This window comes from Aythya ferina (assembly GCF_964211825.1).
Source record: "Aythya ferina genome assembly, chromosome: 4".
In the NCBI taxonomy this organism is placed as follows: Eukaryota; Metazoa; Chordata; class Aves; order Anseriformes; family Anatidae; genus Aythya; species Aythya ferina.
Genome location: NC_140300.1, coordinates 17,249,944 through 17,263,124, shown reverse-complemented (window position 1 = coordinate 17,263,124; position 13,181 = coordinate 17,249,944). Strand labels below are relative to the sequence as shown.

At 36.3% G+C, this 13,181-nt stretch overlaps 1 long non-coding RNA gene across 1 annotated transcript in view; it reads right to left on the bottom strand.

Moving 5' to 3' along the window:
- LOC311436291 overlaps positions 1 to 4,786 on the bottom strand; it is a 47,337-nt gene extending 42,551 nt beyond the window's left edge. The window contains exon 1 of the long non-coding RNA XR_014692727.1: positions 4,749 to 4,786. This is a non-coding gene — a long non-coding RNA (uncharacterized lncRNA). The remainder of the gene's footprint in view (positions 1 to 4,748) is intronic.
- Positions 4,787 to 13,181: the final 8,395 nt, after the last annotated feature.

The following is a 13,181-nucleotide window of genomic DNA, read 5'->3' as shown; positions in this document are numbered from 1 at the left end:
GTGTCACATCATTTTTTTGCCTTTCTTCAATCTGCTCTCCCCAAGGCCCAACCAATGTTGTTCCCTGGCCTGGCAAGCGGCAGGGCCCTTTTTGGAGCTGGCTGCGCTCTGAGAAGGGGCAGCTGATGAGCTCTGCTCACACAGGCCCTCCTGCAGCCCCTTCCCACCTTGCCTCTACTAAAACCTGGACATGTAAACCCAATACAGCTGGAAAAGTATGGTCCAAATTCAATGGTAAGAAACAGTGTAAGAGCAGTCTTAGTAAGCTTCATTATTTTTATATTTTCATTTTATTTGTATTTTAGTATTTTCTTTGCATTTTGATAAGGAAAGAGAATTTCTCAATTTGTTCAGAAATAAGTAGGAATGTTTGCATGCCAGTATGTCTCATTCATCTGCATGGAATGTGGCATACTGTGGTTTACATCCCTGTTACAGATCACAAAGAGATTAGACTGGTGTCCCCATTACTCACTGCAAATTTCTGAATCAACAGGTTTTTTGTTATTCTAAGGTTGTCTCATCCTATACTTGAGAAGCCTTCCTAAGAAAAGCAAGGGACCTCTAATAAATGCATGGGCTTTGACCAACTGACATTTGCAATAAAAACAAAACAAAACAAAACAAACATACAAAAAACAAAACAGGTGTTTCACTGGAAAATTTCTAGCTAACTTTAGACAGAAATTGAAGAAAAGCAAACTGTGACTAAGTTCCTTTGTATGGGATTCTCTCTCTCTCTCTCTCTCTCCCTCTCTCCCAGTTTTAAATTAGCGATGAAGAATATTATTATTTGGACTAAATTTATCTTAGGAGTGCTGGATTCTCCATCCTCTGAAGTGTGCTGGCCACAAGAGGAGGTTGTTTTGAAAAAATGTTATATATCAGAACATGATAGCAGGAACCAGAGTCTGGTGCTGAACAAGAACTGGGGCTGTAATCAAAATATTTCCTTCTGACTTTAATATATTTGAAGAAATCTTAAAATTTATTTTGCTAAGTCTATGAAAATTTTTGTTAAAAAAAAAAAAAAAAAGAAAGAAAGAAAAGGTTGCTCAGAAACTTCTGATTTTACCAAAATTGAGGCCAGTAGGTAATATATTTCATGTTTATGGAAATAGCTGAATTTCACAGTTCTCAGCTTGACCATATAACATTATAATAAGTATTTGTCCTTTCTGCAGCCTTGTAGTTCACCCAATAACAAATTAAAGCCATGTTAAAAATGTTGTGATCCTCATTAATGTTGATTGCCATGAATACTACTGCTCTATTCTCTGCTTGTTGTACTGGCTGTTATGGTATCAGGTTCATGATCTTGAGGCTTGGTTTATGGTTGAGCTCCAGAGATCATAACACCATCAGAAACAGTGTAGGAAAAGCCATAAAGAAGCAATAGAAGAATGTTGAATGCCAACTCAGGTCCCCTGTCACAATGAGATTGTCCAACACATGCACAAAGATAATTTATTGAGAACTCATGCAGGATTATGGAAAGAAGTTCTGCAAAACCTACTATATGTTTCATTCTTTGCTACTCCAAAGAGAGTGCTACTTTGACTTTGACCTATGCCCCTCTGCCTCCCACATCCTGGGTAAATATATTTTCATCTGATTTCTTTTTTCTCTGTAGAGAGAGAAGGGGAGGGGGGGGAAGACAATATATGACCAATAAATAAGTTTTAATTTCTATTGCTGGAAAATGTCTCTGTAACATGTTGATGAGCAGAAGAACAGGAGTAGCGCAGAAAAAGTAAGTCAACAAAAGGCCAAAGAAAAAGCAAGCATGCAAATCTGACAGCTATAATGTAGTGCTGGAAAACAGATTCCAAGGTGAATCATTTAACTCCTGCAGTTTCTAAGCCTGTCCAGTGAATGGTCACAGTGATTGATTTTACTGATAAAAGAGTCAAAGGAAAAACCATATACCTTACTGAGGAAAACAGACTCTCATTTGTTCATGCTCAGTGGCATTTCAGTATTAATAAGCTTGTCATGTTCATGATGTCTGGAAGTATTCTTCATATCTATTAAAGGAATAAATGTCTTATAATTTACAGGTGGAGATACTGTTGATAGTTTGCCTTATTACATTGCTGTAATATTCACCTATCTGGACTTTTTCTGGTTCAACTGCTCTGTGAATATCAATGCCCTTACCAGAACATGGTTTAGTGGGGACTGTTAGCATTAGGTCAGAGGTTGGACTCGATGATCTTGAGGTCTCTTCCAACCTAGAAATTCTGTGATTCTGTGATTCTGTAACATGTTTTCTAACTGTCCAAATCCCCAAGAGTTTCAAGCAGTTTTAACAAATAATCAGTCTGCCACAGAGCCTCATATCTCCTTGGTGTCCCATTAAGTACTGGTCTGGGTTAGTGGGAATTTTTTGAACATTATGGCTGTATCATTTTGAAGTCCCATACTAGTTGCCCTTGCTGAGTTTAAAACTAGCTTCCAGTCTGATCACAGAATCATAGAATCATAGAATCATAGAATATTCCGAGTTGAAAGGGACCCATAAGGATCATCAAGTCCAACTCCTGGCACCACACAGGTCTGCCCAAAAGTTTAGACCATGTGACTAAGTGCACAGTCCAATCGCTTTTTAAATTCAGGCAGGCTTGGTGCAGTGACTACGTCCTTGGGGAACCTGTTCTAGTGTGCAACCACCCCCTTGGTGAAGAACCTCTTCCTGATGTCCAGCCTAAACTTCCCCTGCTTCAGCTTAACACCATTCCTGCGGGTCCTATCACTGGTGTTTACAGAGAATAGGTCACCTGCCTCTCCACTCCCCCTCGCGAGAAAGCTGTAGACCACGATGAGGTCCCCCCTCAGCCTCTTGTTTTCCAGGCTGAACAAGCCCAGTGCCCTCAGCCTCTCCTCATACGTCTTCCCCTCTAGGCCCTTCACCGTCTTTGTCACCCTCCTCTGGACACTCTTCCAACAGTTTAATGTCCTTCTTGTACTGTGGTGCTCAGAACTGCACAAAGTACTTGAGGTGAGGCCAGACCAGTGCAGAGTAGAGCGGGGCAATCACCTCCCTCAACCGACTAGCAATGCTGTGCTTGATGCATCCCAGGATACGGTTGGCCTTCCTGGCTGCCTGGGCACACTTCTGGCTCATATTCAACTTGATGTCAACCACAACCCCCAGATCCCTCTCCGCTCTCTAGCGTCTCATGGCCCAGTCTGTATGTATAGCCAGGGTTGCCCCGTCCCAGGTGCAACAGGTTTTTAGTTTTGATTAGGTTTGATCAGGTTTGATCAGGTTTGATCAGGTTTTTAGTTTTGAATTTAAACTCAGGAAGAAAGTAGCTACTTTACAATTATTACATTGGGATTTACAGGCTGGAATTGTTATTCTTATCTTTCTTTTAGCATTTTAAAAACCTTATAAAACATTCCAAGGATGTCATCATCTTTCTGGAACATAAATGGTTGTATTCCACATATGGAATACAAAATAGTCTATTCCTATGTTGCAACTCTGATGTTGCTTTGGCATTCCTGTTTAGCTTTTTGCTGTTGTTGCTCTTAACCTTTCTCGAGAAAAAGACACCACAATCAGGTGTTCATACATATAGTGACACTGCTTTCAGTTATACATACACACATATTCATGACATTTCTTCTATTACATGTGAATGTTAGCATTCAAAACCTCAATGCATCCAGTTTGCTCACTCCTGTCAGTTATAGTCATACTCCAGAGACTTCCAAAACTTTAGAAAAGTCAGAAAAAAAACCAAAACACACACACACACACAAAACAAAACAAAACAAAACAAAACAAAAAACCATTAAGTCCATTAGAAATGAAATGAAATGTAAATCAATTAGATGGGTTATGAATGTAATGAGCATGGATAGGAAGGAAAAAAAAATATAATGGTAGATACTTCTATATATATTAACAATGTATTTTGTTTTAAAGATTCTCTCAATTTAGTATGTATTGCCCATAACTGTGCTAAAAACAGCTGCTGTAATCACTAAGGTGAATTATAATGAAAACCATAGCTGGCCTATTAATATTTCTCTCCCCCTTCCCCAGGTATTTTACTGTGGTTGACCTGAGAAATCCTACTCTATGCAATGTGATCTTGTTCTATTCAAGAAGAAGATAGTTTCCAGGATTTTAAATACCATGTTTGACAGGATTTCTCTATAAAATGAAACTTCATAGCAATACTACCTTATCTGAGGTACACCAGAGAAAACAGTAGGAAGGGCATAGCACACTGTGGTATTTAAAATCACATAGCTAAATGCATGAACTTCCTGCCACTAGAAAGAGCAAGGCTCACTATCTCTGTCACTAAGAGAAAACTCGAAGCATCAGACTGAAAGTGTCAAGAGTATTCTGTTTTCTATAAAAATTATAAAAGGCTTTAGGGAAGAAAGAGAGTTAAAACACTATCCAGCACTATCCCCTTTATGAACCAATGTACATAGCTAATGTACATAAGTACAATGTTACAGCAAGTCTCAAGGATTATGCAGTTAAGTTGTCCCACTGCAAGAAGGCCACAATTTATTACTATCTGCTGTGGACTTCAGAGCCGGGCACACTGTAATACAGAATTCTAAGGTAGATTTAGGGGTGTCAATAAATATTTAAGATAACTAAACAAATTTGACTAATTGAAGTAGAGCACAAGAACTTTGCTCAAACTACCAAGAATATTTTTTTCTTATGTCTGTTCTATCTAGAACATCTATCTCCAGTAAAACGGAAAACTGACCTGTCAAACAGGGAAACTCTGGAGGCCATCTGGTCCAGTCCTCCTGCTCAGGCAGGGCCTCTGAGACCTGCTTTCCCAGGACCATTCCCAGACAGCTGGGAATTGATTGATTGATTAACTTCAGAGTAAGGTAAGACATCTGGGAATTGATTGATTACCTTCAGAGTGGAAAAAAAAGTATGTCCTTATGTCTAAGCAGAATTCCCACAGTGCAACTTGTGACTGCTGCCACATGTCTTATCGTTGTGCATCTCTGAGGAGAGGCAGGCTGTGCCTTCCCTGCACCTTCTCATCATTAGGTGGCTGAAGTTCACCCAGCCTCTCCTTGTACATTGTGTGCCAGTCCTTGAACCATCCTGGGAGCCCTTGCCTGCACTGACTATGGTATGTCAGGGCCCAGCTGGTACTGTGAAACCCAGAACTAGGCACAGGGCTCCAGGTCCTCTCTCACAAGTGCCAAATTGAGGGGAGGGATCACTTCCCTCAGCATGCTGGCTGCTCTCTTGCCCGTACAGACCAGGATGCTGCTGTTCTTCTCCATAGCAAAGGCAAGCTGCTGACTTTGAAATTGTTGAACCCAGAATACCAGGTCAACATATGTCAATATACATTATACTCAATATACTTAGCCAATATGTAATTAGGTCAGTCAGCAACTGATTGGTTTAATGCAGCACTTTTGCTCCAAAAGAGTACAAAGTGTCTGAATTGCCCAGGTTGTTTCCCCATGTAATCTTGACACAGTAAGCTGCTCTTGGGCTTGTGCAGTCTCCCTGCCTTTGTGCCCTTGAGTACAATATGAATTTAAGGTTACCCTGAAAGAAAAAAAACTTTCCTGCTCCTTAGTTTTAAGGATAACAGAACCAGTTCTAATTTCTTTCAAGTCTGCAGGAGTCTTTCCATTGGCTTGAGATCAAGATCTACAGAATTAATAGGCATTTACCACAGATCCCCAGGCACAACCTGATATTAGGCTGTTACTAAATCAAACTGTTCACTGTACAAAACTTTGGAAGAAATATGAATGAAAAAATATATGGTTCATTTTCTCAAAAAAACAAAGGAGTTATGTGCTGCTTTGCTACTTGCCTTTAGTTTCCAAAATAGTCTTTATTATGCCCATTCTTTTGTCTGAAATAAGTAAAACAAGAAGGTTTAAAAGTATCTTTAGGAATAAGTATTAATGAAGCACTGATACGTAGAAATGGTATTTTACAGAAGGTATAATAGATGGAAAACTGTGTCTAGTGATTTTCAGAAGCTGTTAACACTAGGCATTTTTTTAAAAACTCTTACCAAGGTTTTAAAAAAATTTAAAAATTAGGAAAAATACTAAGGAGCTTTTAAAATTCTAAAGTAAAATACAAACCAAGAAAATATTTTGTTCCCTTCGTTAGCATAATTTCATTAGAATGTTGCTAAAGTGATCAATATCAATAGTTATACAGCTCTGTAATTATACAGTACCAAAATATTTCTCTCTTATTTTATGCATGGTAAACAGTAAAGTCAATATCAGATGCATAATAACAATAGAAGCTTGATATTTCCATATTTTGTAGCGGTGTTTTGATAAGTAAACTGTTCTGAAAAGAAGTACTCTTTTATAAATGATTATCAGTACATCTTTGATGCAGAACCTCCTTCCTGGCTTATTTTTTCAAATGTGCAACCCACCTTAATGCCATGATTAAGAGCAAAAAAACAGTACAAGAACAGGAATTTGTCATCAAGATGCCACATTTCAAAACCCCTCACCAGTTACAGGAAAGTTTCAGAATGCAAAATGTTTTTTAGATGAATCAGTCTACCTGCCTACCTAACAATGACAGAGTGAGTAAGGCGAAGTTGCCATTAATAAAAACCCATCAGATCATTTAATGTTAAACAGAAATTAAAGCTATTTTGATTTGAAGATATACTTTATCTGCATAATTAGTGTAATATTTTCTGTGAGCTTACCATCCCAGGATACTAGGCATCTGCAAAATGATCTTATAGTTTTGAGAGCACAGAGAAAATCATGAGATCAATCCTTTTCATGATAGACAGAGGTTTTGACATCTGGCAATCCTGTTTCAGCTTCTGAGTATTTAAAAACCTTGAATCCTTCCTATTTGGAAAATACACCAAATCACCAGCATATTATAATATTCAGTTATTTTCTATGCCAGACAAATATACAAAAAGATAGAGTAAAAGATCAGCTGGACGATGGGTGGACCAGAAGTTCCTAGCTTATAAAAAAAAAGGTATTGGTATACAGACCCTGTTCAAGAACTATATATCTATTTCATACGAATTAGTTGCTGGGCAAATTATAGAAGAAATTCTTACACTATGACTGGTGTAAGAGCCAAAATGGTTCTTTCCTCTTTCTGTGCTACCTAAAGGACCTTCATCACTAAGTTAGACTAATGCATCCTCTAGCCAGGGATCCTTGTCTCCTTTGTTACATGGCACAATTTTAACAGGAAGCATAAAATTCCTCAAAGTAGTCTGTAGCCAGGTACCTGCTGGATCCATCCCTGAGAAATATTTGATTTTTGACACACTTAGTTTCTGACTCAGACATTCCCAAGACAAAATCCCAAACTGTGATTCTGAAAATCTGGAACAGTTACTATCTCAGTTTGATTTTAGGCTCCCAAGCTGTACTTCTGAACTTAATTTCTATTGCTGGGAACTGGTAGATTATTCACCTTTGAAGATCTGATGTTAAATAGTTTGCTGAAGTTCAACCTTTTACTTAGACATGGAAAGGAATTACGAAAATCCCTCCAAAATCCCTCATGTTTCAAAACCCTTAATCTAATTTCCTTTGATCATCAACAGTTTACGGATAAATGTATGGATAGGGATAAATGGATAAAGCAACTGCATGGCATATTGGCATATGCTTTTAAATCTGTCAGAATGTACATTATGTGAGTAAACCAGACCAGCTTCAGTTTAGAGCTTGTGTATTTCAGAGCACACAAACTTTATTAAACATCATTACAAAGATCAATTACTTTAAAAGTTATTTAGTTTGTTGTTCCCATCTTGCCATACTATTCAACAGGCTTAGATTTAAAATATATTCAAATTATTTTTGTTGTGATAAGGTGTGATACTGTTGTGACATTAAAAGTATCTTGCTTTTCTTTTTAAGCTGCATATTACCTTAACAATAATACTGTAAATTTTATCTAGAGTAAAATTCTAGAATAGAAAGAAATCACAAGCAAGAAAAAGCCTGCAAAAGAGTGTTATCTGAAAGATTTTATGACGTATGATTCACTGTATCTTTACCAAAAGGATCAGCATCAACAGGGATTTCTGGTGTTCATGGGGAAAAAATGAAACAATGTTTTACAAGGGATGAGGTAAAGTATTTATTTATTTATTTATTTATTTGTCTATCTGTCAAAGCAACAGTAATAGCAAAAGGGTCAGGTTGTAATCATAGATATATTTTTTCATCATCACTTATCCAGTAACTTCTGCAGGATTCATATGCACAAAACCCCTTTCAAATATAAATGACAAAATGTCTCATCTGTAATTAAGGTCATGCACAGCATCATGCTCTGCAAATGATTACCAGAAAAGTACTTAGGAAGGTCAAAGAAAAAGATTTGATTCTCAAAATATCTTACTCTATGTCAGAACTAAGCCATCAGGTTGTTCCATATTTGTTAGATTAGGGATATGGTTTAGTGGAGGACTTGTTAGTGTTAGGTCAGAGGTTGGACTCAATGATCTTGAGGTCTCTTCCAAACTAGAAATTCTGTGATTCTGTGATTCTGTAGATGCGGTTCTACAGTAATATAAAAACTGGCACCCTTGCATTGCTTACACTGAAGATGTGAGGTATAATACCTCACATGACTCACCATGAATCTGGACAATAGCAGTATCTTCTTGTACATTTAAATCAAAATCACTTCAATAAACAGAGATGGAGCAGTTGAAACAAAAACAAAACAAAACAAAACAAAACAAAACAAAAACCAACCAAACAGAAAAACTTGTGCTTCAAAGAAGAGAAAAATTGAATTTTTAGTGTTTATTTAGATGAATAATGAGATGTTTATATTTAGGTGGAAGTATTCAGAGGAAAGTTTATACAACCTATTTCTAAGGACAGGTTAAAAAGTATCAACAAAATTATAGGCAGTACATAAGCTAAAAATGATTTTAGAGATGTGCAGACTCTTTCCTGGGTCTGAGAATCTCAAAGACCAAGAAAGAGTGCAAATAATTGTTTTTGAGACTGTCCTGGAGAAAGACATATCTTCTCCTCTTTTTTAGTTTGATTTTTTCTTCACTGCCTTTTCTTCATCTTCCTCTCCCCCCTCCCAACACACACAACCTCCACCCTCAAAGCAAAAGAGAAATAGTCGTTTCCTCCTCAACCTCCACCAATTTTCCTGACATTGTAATTAAAGAGCTGACAGGGAAAGTGCAGTACTCACTGTGAAATGAAATTGTTACACTAAAGAGAGTCGTAGACAGCTCAGTGATAAGATAATTTAGATGGCAAGGGAAGGCAGCTAATGTATATGTGGGTATAAATGACAAAGAGCGGAGATTCAAGCTTTTGAAAATGTGGTTCAGACATCTCCTCTTGAGACTGTGAGGAAGAAGGTGCAGAGTTGTACTTTAGCTTTCCTGCCACTCATAGGTAGAATCTGAGAGCTATTGAACAGGAGCTGCATCTGAGTAAGAAAGGAAGAGACAGAAGGAAATTGATGGCAGGTAAGTGTCGTTAAAGCAGAATGGTGTAATGAGGTAAAAAGTAACAAATAGAAAGAAAAACATGGTGGTTTCCTAAAGAAAAGAGCCAAAGCATTTTGAAATATTGTTTCTTTTCAATACAGGAAGGGATAATGAGAACACAGTAGCTGAACTGCAGGTATAAAGTAAACGTTTTTTTTCTTTTTCTTTTTTCCTTTTTCTTTTTCTTTTTCTTTTTCTTTTTCTTTTTCTTTTTCTTTTTCTTTTTCTTTTTCTTTTTCTTTTTCTTTTTCTTTTTCTTTTTCTTTTTCTTTTTCTTTTTCTTTTTCTTTTTCTTTCCCTTTTTCTTTCCCTTTTTCTTTCCCTTTTTCTTTCCCTTTTTCTTTCTCTTTCTCTTTCTCTCTTTTTCTGTCTGTCTGTCTGACTGTCTCTCTCTCTCTTTCTTTCTTTATCTCTCTCTGAAGCAAACCATGATGAATTACGTAGGAATGACTTTTGCCTTAGTCTGAAAAAAGACCTAAAATATAATGATATAAAGCCTATTAAAAAGGGTGATTCAGGAGGACTGGAACATGTGGTATAATATATATAAAAGGAGAATATCAGAAGAAAAGAATGACATTTGCAAATTTCCTGCCAACATAAACCATTTGGACTGAAGTGAAAGATAGAAATGCCAAGAAAATAATTACAGGAAACTTTTGAAGAGTGTAGGTCTGAATGACGATCTAAAACAGGAAGTATGAGCACCACAATGTCCATAATAAAGGATCTCCACTACCTTGACATTTCAAAATATGAAAACCATAAAGTGTTCATGAAAGGAGCTAAGTTGAGAGCTTATGTACTACTTGAGCAGACAGAGAGACCCACAGCTTTATTTGTTTGCTTCAAAGAAAGGAGACATAGAGATAAGTTGTTGGTATGTGAATAGTCAATGGTGAGGAAAAAATAGATTTAGATACCCTAAAAGGTTACTGTGGAAAACTAAATATTTGAAGTGAAATATTAAGAATGTTTAAAATACTTGAAAGATTATCATTAAAAAATGTACAGAGGTGAATGATATGGATAAAAAGGAGCAACACTTTAAAACAAGCCTGAAAAAATTGAGAACTTTTGCTTATCTTTTTTTTTTTTTTTTTTTTTTTCTTTTAGTCAATAGTTTAGTTTCACATCTTTGCATGACCAGAATGCTAGATCATTAGCTCTAGAATCAAATTATGGTCTCGAGGAATGGATTTTTATGTTATAGCCAAAGTAAGGACACGCATCTTGTAAGAAGCTTTACACCAATTTTATAATACTGGTTTTGAATAAAAATCAAAATCAGTTCTGAGAATCATTTAGGTCATGTCAAAACTCTATACACAGATTTGTTAAAACTGACTTTAATGAAAGATATTTACAAAAATCATAGTTGATTCATGGCCTCCTTATCAAACATAGCTAAATCTCTCATTGTTGTACAAAAGACAGGGCAGTAAGTGTGGATGAATGCAAACTGTAAAGTCAAGGCATTATCTGCTGAACAATCATGAACACCACTGGAGAATGCAGAGTACTAATGAATTTATATGCAGGGAATGTTAGCCTAATACCTATAAACTAATGAACGGTAAAATGTTGAAGAAACCTGTGTATAAAGCATAAGTGAATTTCACCAAATCATTTTTTCTTGTGATGCTTGAAGACAGAATCATTGTTTCTTACATTTGGTATCTATCATTTGATAATGGTTTCTGTGTAGAATTTACTGAAATATACTCAAAAGTGCAGTCAGTGCAGAACATCTTTGCTTTTTCATCCATTTTCTTTTCTTTTTCTTTTCTTTTTTTTTTGTAGTTTTAACTCCCCATTGTATTTCTTTTCATTTGACTGTTGGAATTCATTGTACTTATTTGTTTAGAGTCTCTGCATTATTCTTTCGCTAATGTAGTGCAATAATCCTGAAATATTCACTCATTATAGTTGATGGCATCAAATCAGATTACCTTACATAGCAACCGTTGCCAAGAAAGTCAACATCTCAAGCTATATAATCTGTGTTAACACTGTTAAATGCTTTATTTTCTTTTATTTTAAAAGCCTCATCTAACCTTCATTGTTCAGTGGAAAGTTTTTCCCGTACAGTTATTTATGATCTCTTTGCAGTAAAAAGAAATACAATCTTGATAAGTGAAAGACTGAACAGTTCTCATGGTCCAAAACAAGTCTGAACAGCAGTCAAAAGAGAGAGCACAAGCATATTTTATTGCTAGGATCATTTGTTTGTTATCTCACAGAATTATAGGCAAAACTAATTTGTTAAGTGTTTACCTTGCTTATAAACAAATTTAGATAGATGTCTGGCATGGACAATTTTGCACCTATCGAATAACACCCATAGAGCAGACCAAAGAAAAAGAAATTGATTATCTAAAAACGTATCTTTTATGCCCATCCCTGTAAAGACTCCTGAAAGACGCTTGACTAATAAGGATGGAAACAGACAGGAAAGAGGTAGTGACAAAGCTTCCTGACACTAGCCTGCGGGAGCACCTAATTGGCATCTCAAAATGAGAGTTAACTACAGTCTTTGTCTGGTTAGGCTTTGGTCTGCCTACTGCAAGTTCCTCCCATAGGTTGAGCTAGTTATGATGTCAGTTTTGAGACATTGCTTGATTTATTTATAAATTCTACACTTTTTTTTTTTTTTTTTTTTTTTTTCCTCAGTAAGGCTGCCCTGTCTCATTTCTTTGAGAGCCTTTGTTCCCTTCATGATGTTTGTATAGTAAAATATATAATTTTCACTATGGTTCCTGTCACCTAAAGCGTATTTTTGTCTATGGTCTTGATCAGTGTAGGTACTTAACATTGTTAATTCAACCAAAAGGAAAGGTAAACAAACCAAATTTCTTTAAACCTTTCCTTGATTATAGTTAGAAACTCACTTTATTTATCACTGTGTTACATTTACTAGGCTTGTGATGATGATCTTGAGGCACAGTTTTACTCAAAAATAGCCACCTTTCTCACACACCTCTCATCTGTCAATCCATGTAATTCCTTTAAAATGTTGGTATTTATTGATGGTTCTATGTGATTATTTTATTCTGTAATAAGCAGAGCCAGTATCTGTTAAAATTGTTTTATTGTGATCTCAGTTTTTTTTCCCAATGAATAAAAACCTTAGTTGAGTGGAGTGAAATATAATGCATCATGAGCAAATTTTTATCAAGAACAAGAGAAATGTGGAAAAAGAGAGCTGGATTCACCGGCTTATTTCAGTATCATTCACAAAAAAGTCGGAGCAGAGGGTGGCTACTTCCACCCACAGCCTGTAGTTAAGTTGCTGTGCTGAGACCCAAACTTTCTTTACACATCGCTTACAGCAAAGACGAACTTGATGCTTCAACATCTCAAGAGAATGTGATAAATATTGGCTTGTAGGATACTCTGGTATGAGTAAATATCAATCTCCTTTTGAAGAGGCTCTACTTAGTGTAACTAAATATTAATTCAACCAAAGAGTAAGAATGACATTGCATAGCGTGATGATTAGAGTACTTAACTGGATGGAAAGACAGATAGATTCCAGCCCCTGTTTTAGTGGGTGGTGTCTCTTGGCCATTACATAGTTTAATATTCTATTTTGTATTTAACAAATAATGCCTGAATCCCCTTACCTCTTCAGAAAAACAAATCAATCAATCAACCAACCAACCAAAA